This window comes from Physella acuta, unplaced genomic scaffold, assembly GCF_028476545.2.
Source record: "Physella acuta isolate Inbredline_101_S28 unplaced genomic scaffold, ASM2847654v3 ptg001155l, whole genome shotgun sequence".
In the NCBI taxonomy this organism is placed as follows: Eukaryota; Metazoa; Mollusca; class Gastropoda; family Physidae; genus Physella; species Physella acuta.
The window spans coordinates 302322-324505 of NW_026732672.1; positions in this window are offsets into that span (position 1 = coordinate 302322).

The window sequence follows — 22184 nt, forward strand, 5'->3', positions numbered from 1 at the left end:
TGGTACCGCCCATAATTCTTGTTCTAAAGCCCACAAAGACTCGCCAAAACCCACCAAAGGACTTACCGGAAAAAGGGTTTAAGTACTACTTCCGATCACCGGAAATTACTCAAAATTTGTGCAAAACTAAGTTTTACCGAGTTTGGGAGGTGTAAAACCTCGAGATTTGTGAAAATTCAAATTTTGATTTTTTACACGATTACAATGCTTCTGTACACTCTGTATACGAAAAAGTAAAAACACTTTTTAAAACCCATGTCAACAGTTGTGATGGGAAGGATTCTCTTCAGCTCGGTAATGTCCATTTGATTTGCTTTAGGGCGCTGGGGACATATTATCCTGGAAAACAATTCACGTAGCACACAAGGAACTATAATCCACAGTGTAAGGTGCATGTGCCATCAATCTCTTGGAGTCTTTGGGAGGGAGACCGGGGAGTCTGGACTGACACGTCCGGTGATTAAGATACCACCCACCATCAGAGTCCGTTGGCTAGGTGAGCCAAAAGAAACAGACGCAATAGGAGACAATGATACAAGAATGCTTTAACTTAGGGCTCTCATCAGGATGGTACACGTTTTTAAATTTAAATTTTTATTCTTTGCAAACTGATACTTGATTTAATTAAAAATAACTTTTTATAAGGCGTTTTTGCGCTTTCCGCATAAGTCAAATAAAATACTTAGTACTTATAAAAATATATTAAATATTTAAATTTTAAAGTACACCTCTATTTCTTGTATTTGATTGATATAGATTAATGCATTGCGAATAATTTAGTAAAATATTTAGATATCAACGTGGCATCTCCCCTTTTATTACACGCTTTTATTTAACTCACTTTCTCGTCAGTCGTCAGTCTGTCGTCGGTCGGTCTAGATTGAAACGCCCGAGCGAAATTGCAGGCACTTCTAACTGACAGTTACGGTTCACAGTTGGAACGTGGGTTAAGGCATGAAGACAATGCAACATGACCTTAAATTTGACTTAATTGGTTGTCTGATTAATTTTTTATGAATTAATTAAAATTTAGACCAAATTAGTAGGCAGTCTTATCCAACTACTCCAACCACGTCATCACGTTCAATAGCGCGTCATCACGTTCAATAGGTGCGCAATGGTTTTTAGTCATGTAACTCTAATGTAAATAAAAACATGTAAAGTACTAAAAAAATTTAAAATAAAAACCGTTTTAATAACAAGCTTTTATGTAATAATGCACTAAAAAGTAGAAAATAAATTATACACTACTATCTAAATAACTATAAAGAAAAGCGTCGGTCTCTTCCTAAATATTAGTAAAGGTATACAATAGATATAATTTTACAAGCTTTTATTACAAGCTTTTATTTAACTCACTTCCTCGTCAGTCTTTCGTCAATCGTCAGTCTGTCGTTAGTCAGTCTAGATCGAAACGCCCGAGCGATATTGCAGGCACTTCTAACTGACAGATATGGCTCGTAGTTGGTACGTGGATCAAGACATGAAGACAATGCAACATGAAATAAAATTTGACTTGATTGGTTGCCTAATTAATTTTTTTATGAATTAATTAAAATTTTGTCCAAATTAGGCGGTCTCATTAAACTATTCCGCACTATTATATACGCGTCATCACTTTCATTAGGTGCGCAATGTTTTTAGTCATGCAAAATCATAAATTTTATATAAATTATTTTTCGTTTTGTGGGGGAAGGGGGGGGGGGGGGTTAGTGTTTTGACTGTAACCGGAGGGGGGGGGGGGGGGTTGGGGAAGTACTATAAAAATAATAAAAAACAACATTTATGGTGCTTGGTACGCGAATGAAATGGAAAAAAAAAAGGAGCAGGCGTAGGTCTCGGTATCCGAACTTCATAAGGAAAAGAGTTAGAAAACAGTCTGCGAGTAAACACACATATACGCTGAAAACCCCGATTCGAGATAAAGGCGGTTAAAAACGAACCAAAACAATACGGTAACTCGTGGATCTAGACGTCAACAAGATGGGTAACTCGTGGATCTAGACGTCAACAAGATGGGTAACTCGTGGATCTAGACGTCAACAAGATGGGTAACTCGTGGATCTAGACGTCAATAAGATGGGTAACTCGTGGATCTAGACGTCAATAAGATGGGTAACTCGTGGATCTAGACGTCAACAAGATGGGTAACTCGTGGATCTAGACGTCAACAAGATGGGTAACTCGTGGATCCAGCTGACGAGAGTGGTCTAGGCCAGAACGCTACAATGTAGCAGCATTGAGGGGAGATAATGATGGAGTTAAAGTTATTAGATAACACTATTACTATGAGACATATGGATTGAAAACATTTCGAGATGTACAGAAGTTGAGATTGTTTAGAAATATATTATTATGAGGGGAATTAATAAAGACTTTTTTTTAAAAAGACAAATGTTATGCTGTTATCTCCCTTTCAGTGCAAAGCCATGTAATGAGTTTACGAAGAAGTAGAAATATGCTAGCCACGAGAGTACAGTTCGGCACCGATGTTAAAGTCGTTCCATCGCCTGTAAATAATATGTATGTATGTATAGTCACCTTTACAAAAGGCTGGGAGGTGCAAAATGTATTAGCTGCCTGACATCAACAACTATATGACCGGTGTGGTCAAACCTCCACTGTGATCCAGAGGCGAAGCGAAGGGGGGAGAGTGGGGGGTGTACATATGTCCCCGGGCGCCGACCATAGGGCGCCAAAATGGGTTGGAAAAACAAATTAAAATCTCATTTTAGCTGCATTTTTGCATTGTAAATATAAAAAAATATATGGGGGGGGGGGTGGGGGGTGGTTGCAAATGGAAAGTTTGAGGAGGTGGGGTGCTAATCGAAAGTTTGAGGGAGGGGGGGGGGGTGCAAATTGAAAATTGAAAGGTTGCTCCCTAGAGGGGCGCCAAATTGAAAGTTTGTCCCCGGGCGCCGGGAAGGGTCGCTATGCCTCTGCTGTGGTCAAACCTCCGCTGTGGTCAAACCACACTCGGTCAAAGCACCAAAAACCAGCGATATCATGTCGAAACATGTTAAATTTGTTTCAATTGGATAATTTGTTACGTTTGTCTTGTTCGATATTTATTAATATAATTATATATTTTGTACTTATTTACGAAGGCTGAATTCAATTATAATATATTATCTATATATATTATATATTATAATATAGTACTATAATTATAGTATACGAGTCGACCCGCGTATCATATGCCGCTATTTAGTTGTTTTATTTTCTACTTTTCAGTAATTCATAATTTGTGAATTCGACAGTACCAATGCAGCCACTGAAAATATTTGCTTTAAAACACTATCATCTACACGCCCCCCCCCCTCTTAGCCTCCTCTTAGTTACCTCCCATAATTTTAAAATAGTTTCAAACTAAATTATCTACCCCTAATAGCAGTCACTAGACCCGACTCTACGATTGTAAACATTTAGCGTGAACCACAGCTCACCAGACCATGTGGGGGTAGGGGTGGTAGGGATATGCCTAGAGAGGAAGAGAGGGGGCTGCTAGGCGCGCTTACGGCTTGGTGTTTTCTATGGTCTCCATGAAGTGAATTTTATATATATATAAATAGATATTTCCTTTGAAAATTATATATTTTTTAAAATTTCGTTCTGGATAGGGCAGAAGTTTGGGGAAAGGTTCGGGGAGGGGGCATGTACCTGAAAGAAATTCTATTACTATTGTTAATTTTAAAATTATTACATCATGTGTTATGAAATCCGCCATATAAATAGATCATTAGAGGCTTCACGTTCATCCTTAATGCAATTCTCAAAGTTGGCAGTGACAACCAGTGACACTTAATGGTGTCAACCACCCCCCCCGGTCGAAAAAAATTGCATATATATATATATATATATATATATATATATATATATATATATATATATATATATATATATATATATATATATACTAGCCGTCCCGGCCAGGCCCTGCACTGGCAACTCTGAAAAACGTATCTGTCAAGGACCATAACTTGTGTGTTTAGTAATCAGCATTTACCCGGCATTGCCCACCCTAACCACAACTAACCAAAACACACAAAAAACGCAAACATAACACTAACACAAAACAAAAACAAACGAAAACACAAAAACAAACGCAAAGACAAACCCAACCACAAACACAAAGAAAACACAAACACTAACGCAAACAAAAAAGCAAACGAAAACAAATCGAAACGCAAACACAAACGCAACCACAACCAAAAATAAAACCAAAACACACAAAAAAAACAACATCACAAACATAACACAAATACAAACGCAAACACAAACACAACTACAAACACAAAGAAAACATAAACGCAAAAAAGCAAACGAAAACACACAAAAACAACAACATCGCAAACATAACACAAATACAAACGCAAACACAAACACAACCACAAACACAAAGAAAACACAAACGCAAAAAAGCAAACAAAAACACAAACGCAAAGAAAAAAGCAAACGAAAACAAACCCAAATCCAAACGCAAACACAACCACAAACGCAAACGCAAACCCAAACTCAAACTCAAACACAAAGAAAACACAAACGCAAAGATAAACTCAAAGTGTCCACAGTCTAGCCCGGGGCGCCAAATCGCACCATGACGACGTGCGGCGTAACCGCCTGATTGAACTTAGTAAACGACTATAGTACCCAACTTATTCAGTCTTTTTAACTCACTTACGCGAACGTAGGTACCATAGCAACCTTTCTTATCCATAGTCTATCGCACTGTTTAAAACGAAATTATGCAGCATAGCGCTCACATGATAGCCCAGGGCACCAAATCGAACCATGCAGGTGCGCCGGCGGACGCGCCTGTTTCAATTTAGTTAACAAAATTATAATACTCCACGCTTATCCGTAAATGGAAAGAAATAAACATATAGGATTTGTAGGACCTGGCTTATTAAATGTTATTGATTTAAAAAATAATTAGTAAACAGTGTGTTCAGTGTATAGAATAAATAAAAGGCAGTGTTAAAATTCAACGACATTGCACTTAATCAATCCCCGCTAATTATGTAATTTTGTTTTTCCTAACACCAAAACAAAGTAATAAAAAGTAAATTCTTTCTTCCCCCAATTTGATGTTTTTCTAAAGGGAAGTAACTGTGTTTTCCAAATCAAGGGACGTTATGCGAACTAAAGGACAAAATGCAAAAACATTTCAGACACAATTTTAGAAATTTTTATAAACGTTGATACACTTTTTGTTTAAATTTTATGTTATGTTCGTAATTGAAAATTATTATTCTAAGTATATAAAATGAAAATTGTTTTGAAAGACTTTCAATAGTAATTTTTCAACTCATAAATTTAGACCACGAGTACTTTAATTCTAACACTTGAATCCATCGAGGTTTCTTTTTTTTCTTTTTTCTTAAATTCCTTTGTAATCCTCGATTACAAACATACAAACATACATAATTGAGCTTTATATATATATATATATATATATATATATATATATATATATATATATATATATATATATATATATATATATATATATATATATATATATATGGGGAAGACCCAAGTGGTGATCTTATTTACTCATCCGTGCATCCTCGTTGATACAAGGTGGTTTACCAAACCTGAGCAAAACTAAATCACACATCTACACAACACCACTATTAAACTAAAAATGAAACGTGTTAACCCACAATTCAATATATTTATTTACCTATACCAGACAATACAATAGTTTACAGGGTTACAATATCAGAGCGTATAACGATTTTCTATCGTCATTCTACTCACTTTCAGTACCGGTACTCACAAACTACCCAGCCAAACATACAGCAACATGACAGGGACTGTCAACAGGACAGCTTCTCGATGACAGCCTCAAGTTGACATCACGATAGGTACTGGGCAGCATCTCTCCGACAGTTAGGGGACAGCTTCTGCATCCTCTAGACCCCAACGGTACAGCATCTCACAGGACATGTCGACATCACAACGACAAGTACAGCGACAACATTTCCTAGGACAGAACAGGTCAACATCTCGCCGATATGTACATCGACAACATCTCTCCGACAATTACGGGGCAGCTTCTCGTCGACAGGAACTGTACAGCATCTCACAGGACAGGTACAGGTTGACATTACGATGACAGATATTTTTTTTGTGTATATATTTTGCAATTGGTGTCACCCCCCTAAATAGTGTCACCGGGTGCGAACCGCACCCCTCCCCACCCACTAGCTACGCCTCTGGTGACAACATCAAAATAAAATAAAAAGATAATGAAGCCCGTGATTTCAGCCAAAGAAGTGAAAAATAAATAACACAATAACATTTAACTTTAAATGTTGTCACCGTGGTGGTTTCGCTGTATAAGATAACTAGCCATCGGTACCCGTTACACGGGCAATTCTGGTGACTGTTTGCTCTCTTCTCTACAGGCTACCCGGTTTTTCTTTTGGATAGGGTAGGGCATTTAAAACTGTCCGGGGAGCGTGTGTGTGTGTGCGTGTGTGTGTGTGTAGGGGGGAGGGAATTGGGGGTAGCGGATACTGGTTTTTATTAAAAAAAAACGAAATGAAGGGGTTTTGTTTTATGTACGATCTATGTTTATACTTGTTTAAAATAACATAGACTACTAATACCTATTAGCAAAATTAAAACAAAATTATATACATTATTAGTCAACACCATATTAAATGCACACGCTGATTAAGAGGCTTAAAATTAAGAGACTTAAATGATTGTGTTAAAAACTCGGCTGTTGCTCTTGCCTTTTAAAAACACCCATTTCGGCTGAGCATGGGTCTGACCACACTATCACTTCATATGCTGAGAAAACAGATACGGGTGAACTCTACTTCCCCTGCTCCATGTCCCGCCAAGTCCTAATAGGCAACTTTATTATTCACATCTAAATTGAAAAAAGAAATTAACATTTGCATGATGTGTCTCTAACCCGTACCACCCGCATGGTAACTATTACACTATCAAATTAACTACCTGGAAAGTTCCGAATAGTTATAAAAATATTGGTGTAGTTTACATAGAGAGTCCGCGTTAGAAACTTAAGTTACGCGAATAGACCCTGTTATTTCAAATTAAATTTTATCCCAAATTAGCCAATTCCATAGCTAAGCCAACAAAGATTTATATAAAATAATTTAGGATTGTATACATTTCATAGCGTACGTAGATCTAAATTAAATTTGAATGAAATATTTCATATCTTTATATTCTAAAATTGGAAGATGACGCCATTAGTTTTGTGTTCTTTCCTTAGTGTAAACATATGACATGTGACGTCATTATTTAATGCGTTCTTGTCACGACAATAAACGCTTCAGTTAGAAATCTGTTTTTATAATCGAATATGCTTTTATTTTTATTTCTCTTTCTTTAAAGAAAATTTAGTTTATACATTTATACCGTCCACCGTATTATTTTCAACATAAGTCCGTATCTTTAATTCTCCATATATCGCTGAACATGCTGACGACATTGCCAAAAATATTGCGGACGGAGAGAAGTGCGAGCATGGGTTTTTATATATTAGGAGGGATGGTGGTTTAAAGAAATATTACGTTATGACTAAAGGATTAATTACTTTAATATTTGTACGAAATAAAATAAAATAAAATGAATTAATTTTATTCTACCCAGTGCATTCATGTTTTGATGAAGTAATTATTTCTTTTATCTTAAACATAATTTTTGAATTTGGTGGAATATGTATTTTGTGAAAAACTGATTTAACAACGGATTAATAAAAACGACGATTATATTGTTTGTAGAAAATGAATACGTCACTTAGGTTATGAGTTTGCTAATAGAATATATGAAAATTATTAATAAATGTCAGTCATGGTGAAATGTGCGTCATGTGTTACGAAAATTCACTGATCGCCTTTTAAAGATCAGTCCTTATTAATAAAACAGCCGACATTTTGAAGACCAGCTAAAGTTGATTGCTTCAGTAAACTTTAGAGGTAGTATAGCGACATTTAAAAAGCAATATATAGAATTAACTGTAAATATAAACTGGAGACCAAACCTTTGGGATCATTGGCTATTAATTAGTATCGTGCCGCCCGTGGACTCCAGGGACTAAGCTATTCCCCAAAGAGTCTCAAGTAATCAGTTGTTAGAAGAAATTGGACGATACTTTAACATTATGAAAATTATTGAAAAGCGCGGTTTTTTTTTTTTTTTTTTTTAAATACTTTTATTTGCAATTAAAACAAGTACATCAACATCAAATTTTTTAACATAATTTTGAACACCAAATGAAAACGAAAGGTTTTGCAAATGTACATAATGAATATTTACATGATGTCATGTATTTGATTATAAAAAATTGCAAAGGATGACAGTAAAAGGGGTGAAGGTCAAATGAAAGTGTCAGAAGTCTGGGTGGGGAGAGGAAAGGAAATTTTTCAGAGAGGGTCAATGGGACAGTGAAGCATTTTCTATGTAGGGAAACAACTTAAGTTGACTAGTTGAAAGGGTGTTGTAGTGGTCGCATTGAGTTTTCAAAAGGCTGCAGTGTGAAAGATGAGGGGAAAGAGACAAGATTTAGAACTTTAAATAAGTTCTGGATATTGATGTTGCGGTGGGTGGTGGGGTCGTTGGAACAGTTAAAGGGATTGTGGGGTTATCATGTCTGAGGGTAAAGTGGATAGAGGGGGAGAGAGGAGGGGGTAGATTTTTTTATTTTTATTTTTATTAATTCAATTGTTTTAAACATTTTAATCAGTAATAATAATATATTTGATAGATTTTACACAGCATCAAAGACATGAACAATGAACATCAATTGCATATATAATAATCAAAGGGAAAAAATAAAATGGCATAAGAACTAGATTAAAATAAGGTGTGCAAAATAGGTTTCTCTTCACTGCTTAGTTTAGTGTGCTGCGGAGTCAAAAGTTCACACTGTAGCAACCCATGGACAGAAATAGAAACGACCGTGGGAGAAGTGTCTCTGTAATCACATACTATTCTATCATTCCAAAACTTTCCATGACATAAAATTGACCCTTGGCAATGAGGGCACGCTACCTTGAAATGTCCGCCAGTCCGGTTGAGTGGGGGGGGGGGGGGAAAGTGTGTGTGTGTGTGTGTTGGGGGGGGGGGGGTTGAGGTGGGTATCTCTTTCTACCATTCAGGTTGTGCATTTTAAAACCCGGGAAACAGAAGACTGTTCTAATGTTAATTTACTTGGGGGCTGATCGAGTGATGTTTGGCTTGAGACTGTCTAAATTGAAATTAATACTTTATTTATTTCTTTCCTGTATATTTCTTTTTTTCTCAGTTAAGTGAGAGTTCACAGTCTATGTCTTAGCTTTGCTTGAAGTATTTTTTTTAACTCGATGTCCGTGTATTTTGTGAAAAAATATCTGACTTTATTCCTAATTTGCCATATAGTCGATCTATAAATAGCCGTTGCTACTAGTCTGTTTTCGTCTTCTGTTCTTTGTCTAGTCGTGTTAATTAAGTGTGATTGCTTTATTTGTTGTGGCTGTTTGATTGGTGGTGTTTAATATTTTCGCAAGTGTTTGCTTTGCTTTCTGTACTAATATACAATCTAAATAAATGTGTTTCTCAGTTTCTTGTATATTTTGTTTACATGTTTGACATGTTATTTTAACATTCTGATTTGACTTTGTGTTTCGTGAAACTGGAGTTGTATTAAAAATCAGTCTGTTTGCTACTTCCCTTTTGGTGTAATGCGTTTATTATGTAGGTTTCTAAATGTATCTTTAATGTCTATTATATTGTGTTCCCTGGCCCAACTAATTCTCGTGTATAAGGGTGTCGCTTGTTGATTGATTAGGATGTCGTATATTTTTTTTGTGTCTTCCCCAATAATGCTTTTGTTTCCTTGGAATGTTGCTAGCGTTTCTTTATAAAAGCTGCCTATGTCATTTCCCCCATAGTGTGGTGTTATGATGTTTAATTTTAAAATGCTCTTTATGTTTAACCCAATGTAGTATTGTGCTAATGGATGATAATGTGGTTCTATCCTTATTCTATCCAGGTGAAAAGCGCCGCTAAGATATGTACTGAGGAACTAATCTTAGCAAACTAAGCAATGAATCACTTAGTAAAAAATAAGTCGACTTGGTCGCCATAGTAGAATATTGTTAAAGTGTTTATTATCTAAATTAATGATTTAAAAAAAAAGTTGATGATTTTTGTACAACAAATTTCATTTTCCAAAGTTATCAATTAATTGACGTCATGTGAAATAAAAATAAAATTTAAAAAATGTATTACCCTTCACAAAAAATTAGTACAAATTACTTTCCTTGATAGATCGCCAAAAATTATTTACTTCCCTTATTAAAAAAAATATTACATCGGGAAAAAAAAAATACTTTTTATTACAAGCTTTTATTTAACTTGCTTCCTCTGTCGTCAGTCGTCAGTCTAGACCGAAACACCGGAGTGAAAATTCGGAAACTTCTACTTGACCGATACGATTCACACTTGGCACGTGGGTCAAGACATGAAGACAATGCAATCTGAAATTAAATTTGACTTAATTGGATGCCTAATTAATTTTCTATGAATTAATTAAAATGTGGACCGAATTAGTAGGCATGTTTATCCAACCACACCACACGCGTCATCACTTTCAATAGCTGCGCCATCACGTTCAATGGCTGCGCCCTCACGTTCAGTAGCTAGGCGCGCAATGGTTTTTAGTCATGTAACTCTATTGTAAATAAAACATGTAAAAATACTGAAAAAAATTTCATAAAAAACGTTTTAATAACAAGCTTTTATGTAATAATGCACTAAAAAAATAGAAAATAAATTATATATTACTATTTAAATAACTATAAAGAAAAGCGTGGGTGTCTTCCTTAACATTAGTAAAGGTATCCAATAGATACTAAAGTGACCCACGCTTTTCTTTATAGTTATTTAAATAGTAGTCTATAATTTATTTTCTACTTTTTAGTGCATTATTACATAAAAGCTTGTTAGTAAAACGTTTTTTATGAATTTTTTTATAGGTTTGTTTTAATGATGGAAACAATTGTTTAATTAACATGGATTGGTAAAGTGCAGTGTGGTAGGTATAACACGAATGTTTGAAATACTGCATTGTATGTATTTTATACACTGAACGTACTGTTTACTAATTATTATTTTTAATCAGTAGCAGTTTAGAAGCCGCTCATAAATGTCCTCTATGTTTACTTCTAACTTCCCGCTTGCGGACAAGCTGGGGGTATTATAGTAGTTTACTAACTTGAATCAGGCGCGTCAGCCGGCACCCCGGCAGGGTGCGATTTGATGCCCTGGGGTATCTTGTGAGCGATATGGTGCATACTTTCGTTTTAAAGAGTGCGATAAGCTGTGAGTAAAAAGAGTTAATATAGTCCTTCACTAAGTCGAATCTAGGACATCCTCCGGCACCCCAACAGAGTGCTATTTGGCAAACCTGGACTTCCCGTGAGCGCTATGGCGCCTACGTTTGTTTAAATGAGTGCAATAGAGTATGAACAAATTAGGGTATTATAGTTGTTTACAAAGTTGAAACAGGCGGTTCCTCCGGCACCACAGGCAGTGTGCTATTTGGCACTTGAGGCCAGACTGTGAGCGCTATGCGTTTATGTTGAAAATTAAGTTTGTGTTTATTTTGCGTTATTGTTTGCGTTTTGATTTGCATGTTGCGTTTGCGTTAGCGTTTGTGTTTGCGTTTGCGTTTTCGTTTGTGTTTTTTTTGCGTTTGCGATTTCATTTGTGTTTGCGTTTGCGTTTGCGTTTGTGTTTGCATTGTGTTTGTGCTTTCTTTTGTGCTTGTGTTTGTGTTTGCCTTTACATTGTGTTTGCATTTTTGTTATCTGTTGTGTTTGAGTCTGCGTGTTGCGTTTGTGTGTGCGTTTTTGTTTGTGTTTTTTGGCGTTTTTATTTGCATTTTTGTTTGTATTTGGATTGTGTTTGTGTTTATGTTTGCGTTTTCTTTTGTATTTGTGATGTGTTTGTGTTTTCTTTTGTGTTTAATCTAGGCAGGCATCTAGCCAGGCATCTCCGAACGAAATGGAATTTATATATTATATATGCAACTATTGTAGTTACAAAAACAACTTATTTGGTTTGTGGTTGTCATAGAGGTCAAGGCCAAGACTGAACTGAGTTAGAGTTATTTATAGTCATGATAAAACTGTGTGACGTAGATGATGGGACTAATATAGAATTTAACGGGTAAACTTGAAGACGGACCGCTGACAGCATTGTACTGGACAAGCTATTAAATTGAACACAAAGGCATGCTCGCGGACTACAGGCTTACAATTTACGACACTATAAACTTTCTGAAACTGACCGGGGCGTGACAATAGGATGCGGGGCCGGGAAGAATAGCAACAGGTAGCCTACGGGGAAGACGGACTGACACTTTTACAGCTAGGGTATGACCTTCTGGAACATTCTTAGATTCTAGTTGGTATCGAAGTAGATTAGTTTGACCTTGATAGACATTGTTGACAACACCGGATTTACATCTGCGTGTGACTGTGTGTGTATATAAGAGCGAGACTTTTGGGTATGAGCCAGAGCCATGCAGAAGATGTAGAGCGAGACAGATGTATGCAGAAACGTAGAGATCGAAGATGTGAGCTGAGAGACAGAAGTGTTAGTAGATTGAGTTACGGAGTGATACAGTGTGTGAGCCTGTGACAGTGGAGGTCTGTTGAGATTCACCTAATTATCTGAACTGTAATTATTCAAGAAGGAATAAATAAAGTGAAGTAATATTGAACCTGCGGACAGAGTATGCTTCTTTATATCAGGTGGGTGGATCGGTACCAAATGAGGTGTCCTCGGCTTAGAGGTGCGATTTCCTAAGCCGTTGACGAATACCTACAGACAGGAGGTTGTACACGCCTCTGTCGCATTTGGGTGCCGTGAGGAAGGGGTAGCACAAGACTTAACAAAGAACGACACACGTGCTGCTGGCCACTACTACTCCTTGGTTACATATATATACTTGTACCAGTGTCCGATCCCCGTAAATATCCAACGCCTACCCCCGGAAAAAAAGGCTGAAAGAAACGCGAAGGCGGACCTGTTCTCCGAACAAACATCAGGCTCTTCTAGATTTCTAAATCAAGTTAAACTTACGATTTTACTTTAAAAAATGTATCAAAATCTTTCGCTGCATCATCAGTAAGTTACAAAATTTAAAAAAAATTAAAGTAGGATTGCCTTTTCTGTTATAAATAAACATTTCAGTACTTCGGCGTAGTAATGGTCATATACTTAGTTTTGTAAACATTTTCTCACCTTGTTCACGCAAATAGGCTTAAGTAAAATTAGATTTTACGCCTTGGCATGAAGGAAAGGCACCTGTAAAATTAAGAAATACCAACAAATTATTTTTAATATTTTTTTTTTAAATTGCTTTTTTTTAAAAGCTAGATCAATCGTTAAGTTATTTGTCAGAATTCGGTTCCTGTGTGTTTTTATAAACTCTAAAATCATTCTATTTTCCCACGTTTTCTTTAACTTGCTTTCGCGTCTGTTTGGTTCTCCAATCAAATCTTGCGATCGATATTTCGGGCTTTTCCCAGTTAGCTAGCGCGCTGAAATTTTCAGGGAAGCTTTGTTTCCGATGACCATAGAATATTCAATTGTTATTATTACTAAATTGATCCATGGAAACATTTTATTGAGCATTTTAGACCGCTATATAATTGTAGTAAAAACGTGGGGAAAAGGGGACATAACCCAGTAACTGTAATTTGATGAAAACAAGGTTCGGTACTCTCCCTCTTTGCTTACTGAGTAGTGTTCACGCGGTGTTTGTGTACAAACAACCGTAACAAATGGTGGCCAGAATGGGGGAGACGATATGGTCGAGTGGTTGGGCACACGATTGCTATCCCACTCGACACGGGTTCAAATCTATGTGTTCTAGTCAGTAACGTATTCACACAACGTGTTTTTTACGAGTTGTCTTTTTACGAGTTGTCTTCGTTTACCCAAAAAAAAGTGAAAAGATAAAATCGATAGCAAGATTTTAATGCAAACAAACAGACAAAGACTAAAAAGTAGAAAATAATAATCATTAAAAAAAGTTTAAAAAAACCCACGTTTTCTGATTGAACTAAAAAGTAGAAAATAATTGCTATACATCACAATAATGCAAGCGATCACTCTACTATAAGCGATCAAAAACGTGGGGCGCCGTGATTTTCTTACAGTTTCTAATACTGTCGACTCCCTACAAGCTCCCTAATAAAAGTCAATAGTATTATCTAATCAATAGTAATATAGCTTTTACTTCGGCGCCCCACGTTTTTCATCGCTTATAGTAGAGTGATCGCTTGCATTATTGTGATGTATAGCAATTATTTTCTACTTTTTAGTTCAATCAGAAAACGTGGGTTTTTTTAAACTTTTTAAATGATTATTATTATTGTTTTAAACGATACTGGGCCGGACTATTTTATTTTAAGAAGCGTCGGCTTTATGCAAACAATGTCTGGCCATGGGCTGATGACGGCTTATATTTATACTAGAGGGTTTGCATGTGTTTCATATTTATAAAAAAACGAAATAAGCTTCTGATTTATACATTAAAACATTGATTTTCTACTAGGAAAGCAACAATATCGTGTAAAGTGAAGTTTACTATGTGTTTACCTAGAAAATGTGTTGGCCTCTAAAACATGGGGGCCTCTGGCTGCCGCCCACTCAGCCCCCACCTTTATCCGTCACTGGATACAGCCAGTCCATCCCGGTACGGAATTAACATCAAATATAACCTACTGTTCGGACTTAAATTTAACTGAAATATTAACAACCACGAATAGCCTTTTAAAATAGCTATTTTTATTCTTATGCTACAAATATCCGTTGCTGAATGATGTGCCCTTACTGTATTTCACACATTCACTAATCCTAATGGTTGCGCTATAATGCATAATTCTGTCGACATTTGGGAGACTGGTAAAACGGAATTACTACATTAAATCTTGATGGCGATATTGCTTTCTTCACAGCGACCTTTTAAAGCAATGTTATTAAAGTGTTATTAAAAACGGTTCCAATCATTTCGAATCTTCTGCTGTGCATATTACGATTTTCTATGCAAGAACGGAACGTTTTAAACGATATTCTTCGTTATAACGTTTCATCCACTCTTATTTCCGTTGAGATAAAACGAGAACTACTTGAAAAAGGGTTTTTGGGGGGTTGGGTGGGGGATGCTGTGGGTTTTTTAAACTGTAGGTGATGAGCAAGAGCAATCAGAGGCGTAGCGACCCTTCCCGGCGCCCGGGGACATACTTCAAATTTGGCGCCCCCTCGAGAGCAAATTTTCGATTTGCACCCCCCCTCGAACTTTTCATTTGCACCCCCCCCTCAAACTTTCAATTTGGCGCCCCCCTAAGGTCGGCGCCCGGGGACATATGTCCCCCCCCCCCGCCCGCCCCCTCCCCTCGCTACGCTACTGCAGAGCAATGAAGGAAATGAAAATATAGTATGTTCCAGAACAACCCAAAATCAAACACTAATATGGCTCAAAATAGATACCAATCTGCAATGTAAATCCCTTGATGGGGTATCATTCCTTCAGTCCTCCGCTCACGGGTAGAGACACATTGTCCACTCCAAACAAAGAGAGAATCGACTGTGTATAACATTACCAATAAACCGGGAGTGATCTCCCCTAAACTTTCTCGAATATTCATATATAACTTGAAATATAGACATGATTTTTAATTACTTAAACTTTTAAATATAGAATAGATTCTTAATTTGACACGAAAACAACAATACATAATCTTTCGACTTAGAACAGGCCATAACAGACTAAATAACACATGCATAAAAAACTAAAGGTTGGGTGTGGCGAAATGTGCCCTTGTGGCAAGGCCCCGGAAAATACGGAGTATGTCCTTCAGGAATGTTCTTTGTATAGCCAGGCACGAGTCAGACACTGGCCCCTACCCACCCCACTCAGGGAAAAATTATATGGGGCACCTGCCAAACTGGAGACCACAGTCCGGTTTGTTCACGAAGTTGGACTTGTTGTCTGAATCCTCCACCATATTCTCAATTAAGAACGAAGAAGAAGAAGAATAGAATCTTATAGAAAAAAGAATTGCGCACCAAGCGAACGCCAAAACAAAATGTGCATAATAGTGCTCAATATTATTAGTACTTTATAAATTTACATGCGTTTTTTGAGAAATCGAAAATAACGTAATTTAGTACTTCAGGTCTACAGAAATTACTCAAAATTTGACAGAAGATAGAGAATTAGATCTTTTACTTACATGTGAAATTTCATTTATCTATCTGAAATAGTACTCAAGTTATAGGCTTTTGAAAAATTCAAAGTAGAAAAAGTACCACTTCCGGTTATCGGAAATTGCTCTAAAGTTGATCAGGATCTACGATTTTGATAAAATACTTATATATGAAATTTCATCAACCTAGCTGTAACGGTACTCAAGTTATCGTGTTTACACACAGACACACAGACATACGGACAAGATTGCAAAATTGTGTTTTTCCGTATCAGTGAGGTGTAAAACGTCGAGATTTGTAAAAATCTCCATTTTTTTGCACGATTACAAGACTTTCTCTATACGAGAAAATAAAAATGAATCTAGTCCGAGAGCTACAGTTGTAGCGCGTATTGATTATGTTGTAAACATTTTATTATGTGTCCCATGTAAACGTTACTGAACAGTGGAATAACATATTTGCCTTTAGAATTTTTTGTTGTAAAACTAAATGAATTAAACTTTGAGTATTCTCCCCTTAAATTTCTCGAATATTCTTATATAACACTTCGGGGGATGGCAACTCGGGATATAGACAATATTTTAAATCCATTTTAATTACTTAAACATTTTATAATAGAATATAATCTCGTAGAAAAAAGACTTGCACACCAAGTGAACGCCAAACAAAATGTGCATAATAGTGCGTGATATTATAATTGATAGAATGTAGATAATTATATTGTTTACTTATATGTGAAATTATTTCATTTATCTATCTTAAACAGAACTCAAGTTATAGGCGTTTGAAAAATTGAAAGTAGAAAAAGTTCCTCTTCCTGTTATCGGAAATCTCTGACTAGTTGATACGGATCTACACATTTGATATTATACTTATATATGAAATTTCATCAACCTGTAAAGTACTTAAGTTAGTGTTTACAGAAAAACACATACAGAAACACACACATACACACACACAGACATACGGACAAGATTGCACAATTATGTTTTTCCGACTCAAGGAAGTGTAAAACGTCGAGATTTGCAAAAAAAAAAAAAAAAAAAGATTTTTTTTACACAATTACAATACTTTCTCTATACTTTGTAAAGCGAGAAAGTAAAACGGATTGTAAATGTTCAAAGTAAACGCTATTCTATAATACATTGACATGAATATTTTCGTGGGTTATAATTTTGCTTAGAATAAAATATTTTCAGTTTCTTTGAATGAGATAAGAATGCGCAGAAAGATTTTTTTTCATTTTTTTAGAACCGCTCTAGTATACGAGTAATAATAGTTAACTAGGTCGCCTTCACTTACCAAAAGTGTAATTATTGATGTCTTGGTAGCTATCGTTTAGTGAGCTTAGCTTTAAATAGTGTTGAACAGTAACTGTTAAATTTACCTCATACTAAAACAAAGTTGAATGGCAATACTTTACTTTTCCAAGTGATTTTATTTGAATGAATCTTCCATATCTTGGACTAGGATGAACGAAATGTGGACAATGTGCAATATGTTTATCATGTACGTTTCGCTACTAGCAGCCGTTGTAGAAGGTACGTTAGTTGCTAAACCGAAAAGTCTAGAGTTCGAACCCTCGGGCAGATGAGGCTCGTTAGCTGGGGACAGCCACTCTTCTAGGAGAGACAACTCCAAAACTAAACAACTGCTGCCTTGTAGTCTGTTCTTGGTTGGACAAAGGCTATGGAAGCAAATCCAAAAAGAAAAGCAGGCTGAAATCGGAGTCAATGGCCTCAATGGCGCATAACCAGTTGACACGTAACGCTTAATTGTGTTGGAGGCGTGGTCGAGTCGGCAAAAAAGGTCATTTGATAAATTCGAACAAAGTCTCGAGTTCAAACCTACTGGCAGATAAATCTCGATCCCCTTCAACACTAAAAATTAAGAACGAAGAAGAAGAAGAAGAAAGATTACGAGATAAATGTAGCACTAGGTTGATCATGTTGAATTTTTTTCTAAGCAGAAACCAAAACTAAATTACCACCTCAACTTTTGTTTTGTTTTGTTTTTATTAATTTCCTTTTTATTGTAGCTGTTGACAACTATATTCTGCAAGACTGCCGCACAAGTCACATCGACCTCATTATTTATGTTCCATACATGGACCAAATGTTCAAGATAAGAACTAAATGGGTTGTGTCCAATTTTTTTCCTGCTTCACCAGATGGCAAAATGAACACAAGAGTCGCTGTATTTACACACCAGCCAGACGACAAGTCTCCTGTAGAACTTGTTGGCTTTCACAGCTATAAGAACCCATCAGACCTAGTGAGTAAGATTGACAATATCCAGGTCCAGGGCTTTAGTGAAACGGATGGGTCTAATTTACACTTGGTTCACACGTCTTTGATTGAATATTTAGACAAACATCAATCAGAACACAAGACAAACAATAGAGCAATTATCTCATTCTCATTTGATTGGTCACTAGTGAGTGCAAACAGTTTTACAGAAAATAAAGAAATCTTGTACTTTTATTTTCATTTATGCAACTTTCTTTATATGCACTGGATAGACAGGAACATTTTTATTTCAGAGGATGATGCAATTGTAAATTATAATATAATATCTATGTCCATTTGTGGTCAGTGCAGTCCAGGATGGTCTCACTTTAAAAGTAAAGCGTATTCAGGCATCCATTCCTGCTATAGGTTACACGTATCCCAGTCGCTTTTGAACTATGACGAAGCTAACTTTGCATGTGAATATATAAAGACTAAACTCGTTGCTTCTGAAACAACAGAAGAGTTGGAATTTCTTCAAGAAAATGTACCTAAACTTATTTTAGAATACCCAGAAGTGTGGAATCTAACATCTGTTCTGATTCACATCGGGCTATGTGAAGAAGTGTATAGAAAACAAGAAAACTACAAAAATCTACTTAAACAAATTTTAATAGCTGAAGTTGACGCTATACACAGTTTATGTGCTGCATGGAAGTTTGAACTAAATAAATCATCTGCAGTTGAACAACAAAATCAAGCCGTTTCTTGGGTTCTCGTAAAGAAAATTTCAAAAGTAACTAATGTTTATCTTTGTGAGCTAGAAAACAATCACGATGTAACTATCACTGACCATGTGGATACAAGCAAAGTGCTTCGTTTTAATCCTATCAGTTTGTCCTCACAAATTGAAGATACTTTTGGTTTGTTTAGATGTAGTCAAGCTGAAAACGAAATAAGCTATCTGATACCCTACTCGTATGTGTGTGATAACATCGCCCAGTGTCCGAACAACAGAGATGAGCGCACGTGCTCACCAACAATGAAAGACATTTGTAAAACTGGGTTTCCTTGCGGGAATAGCGGAAAGTGTGTTCTAAAGAGCAAAAGGTGTGACGGTATCTCGGATTGTCCAGACAACAGCGACGAGGAGAACTGTAGCGGCTGTTTGGAGACAACTTGCACTGATGGAACTTGTCTGCCTAACTTGTGGTTCTACAACCACACGAACTACACAAATTTATATTCGAGACAGGAGAAAATGTTCCAGTGTAATATTCATCTACTGTTGGAACAAGAGTTCACAGACTGTAAGGACGATGTTTGTTTTTCAGTGAATGACAGGAGGAAGGCGATTCAAAAATGTCAAGAAAGAAAAAAATTGAACAATAACGACAATGGTGTAGGCTCTGATATACTATCAAACAAATGGGCCCCTCGATGCATTTATTTAAAAAGTCGTTACCTTATTATAACTTTGGGATGCACAGATTTATCTCATTTAGAGGGTTGTTTGGATTTTGTTTGCATGGAAGGACTGTACAAATGTCCGTCGTCTTATTGTATACCGATTGTTTTGGTAGATGATGGATACTCTGACTGTCTCTATGGAGAGGACGAGAAACACTCAGCATCGAAGACTCTACTAAATGTAGAACAACTGAGGAAATGTGACTGTTTAATTACAATCTTCATCCATCTGTCGAACATCTGTGATGGCCATGCGCAGTGCCCTAATGACGATGATGAAAGGAGTTGTTTTGAATCTTGCCCATCTGGTTTTACATGTAAACATGGAGTTTCAGCAGCTACCGACCACCGATACGTTAATTTGACTAACCTGTTTCAAACACTCGACCATAACACCAAAGTTTTGCACCTTTCAGGTATAAACATATCACAGGTGTACCTACCCCATCACATGACTTTTAGTCAGCTGTTAGAGCTTCATTTGTCTCAGTGTAGTCTAAGTAATGAAATATTACACAAAATGATTTTAAGTCTGGGTATCAGTCTTAACACTGTTTATTTTCTTGATCTTAGTTTTAATCCCATTAGCATTCTTAATAGCCCTGCGTTTTTTCAGATGTTAAAAAATTTACACTTTCTAAACATGTCGTTCACTGACATTTATTTCTTCCACATCCCGAAGAAGTTATTTCCTAATGTAGTTTCTCTTGATCTCTCGTCCACTAAACTTAAATCTCTCCGAATGTCAGGTTCACGTTACGCCCCCTTTATCCACGTAAACTTAAGTTCAACTGACATCGACACTATGGCATGGCTGGACAACAAACTGACCATTGGTACTCTAGACATACGACACACACAAATAAATTTTGATTACAAAACATTTCTAGCTCTAAGACATTTAACCATCGACATAGCAATTTTCGCTGATAACTTTAAACTGTGTTGCGATTTGTTCAGCGGGCCTGGTATTCCATCCGATAATTGTCATGCTCCGAACGACGCTGTTGCTTCTTGTAGCGACCTGCTGGGTGACATTGTCAAACGAGGGTTGTTGTCCAGCGTTGCTTTATGTGGCTTTCTGGGAAATATTGTCGCCATAATATTTAGATTTATATTTGAAAAGGATAAGTTAAAACAAAGTAACATTTTATTTATAACAAATCTGAGTATCTCAGATTTTCTGATGAGTGTTTATCTGGCGATCCTTGCCGGAAGTGACGTATACTACCGTGACAACTACGTATTACATGAGGAGCAATGGCGGGCTAGTCCCCTGTGTATGTTCTCGGGGTTTCTCGCTACACTCTCGTACGAGACCTCCACCTTGTTTGTTTTGCTCATCACATTAGATCGGTACCTTCTCTTCAGAAAGCCGCTTCATCCTGTGAAAATACCATTTAAAGGTTTAATGGCACTGGTTGTTGTAGTCTGGGTGGTTGGTCTTGTGTTAGCCTTGACTCCAGTCATAAAACACGACTGGCAGATTTACTCGTCAAATGGAATGTGTTTAGGCCTGCCAATCAACATGAAACAAGACAACGCTTGGGTCTTTTCGTTTTCTGTTTTTGTTGTGCTGAGTTTTATTCTGGTTTTGTTCATCACAGCTGGACAGGTCATGATCTTTAGATCTATTTCCTTCCCGACAATCTCCATCATCAACTCTTCACTACAGCGTAAACGTGAGATTACAGTGGCCCAAAATTTGTCCTTGATTGTCATGTCCAGTGTCCTCTGCTGGTTCCCTGTGTGTGTCATGGGTCTGATGTCCGCGGCCGGACACATGTTTAGTCCGGACACTTTGGGCTGGCTGGTCGTTCTTGTCATCCCCCTCAACTCAGCCCTCAACCCCATTCTATACACGCTACCTGCTCTACGACAGAGGTGGACTGATTTCAGAAAACGAGATGGTATTGCGACAGAATAATTTTAACAAGACTCTAGACATCCAGACAGAGAATGAATTATGGTCACCAATAAATGACCATACATAATATTATACACACCTCTTAATTTGCGTCACACTTCATCACAAAAATCCAACCAAACAGTAACATTACATCTCAGCCTATAATCCCCCTGAAAGTTGCTTTTTTATATAAACCTCAAGTCCTTTTGAAAATATTTTCTGGGCCCGATCAACATTAAGGACTTTTATTAATTTTTATTAAAATATTTATAAACATCCCTTTAAAACACGAATTAACGGCAAAAATTCAGTTGCTAACATTTAAAACA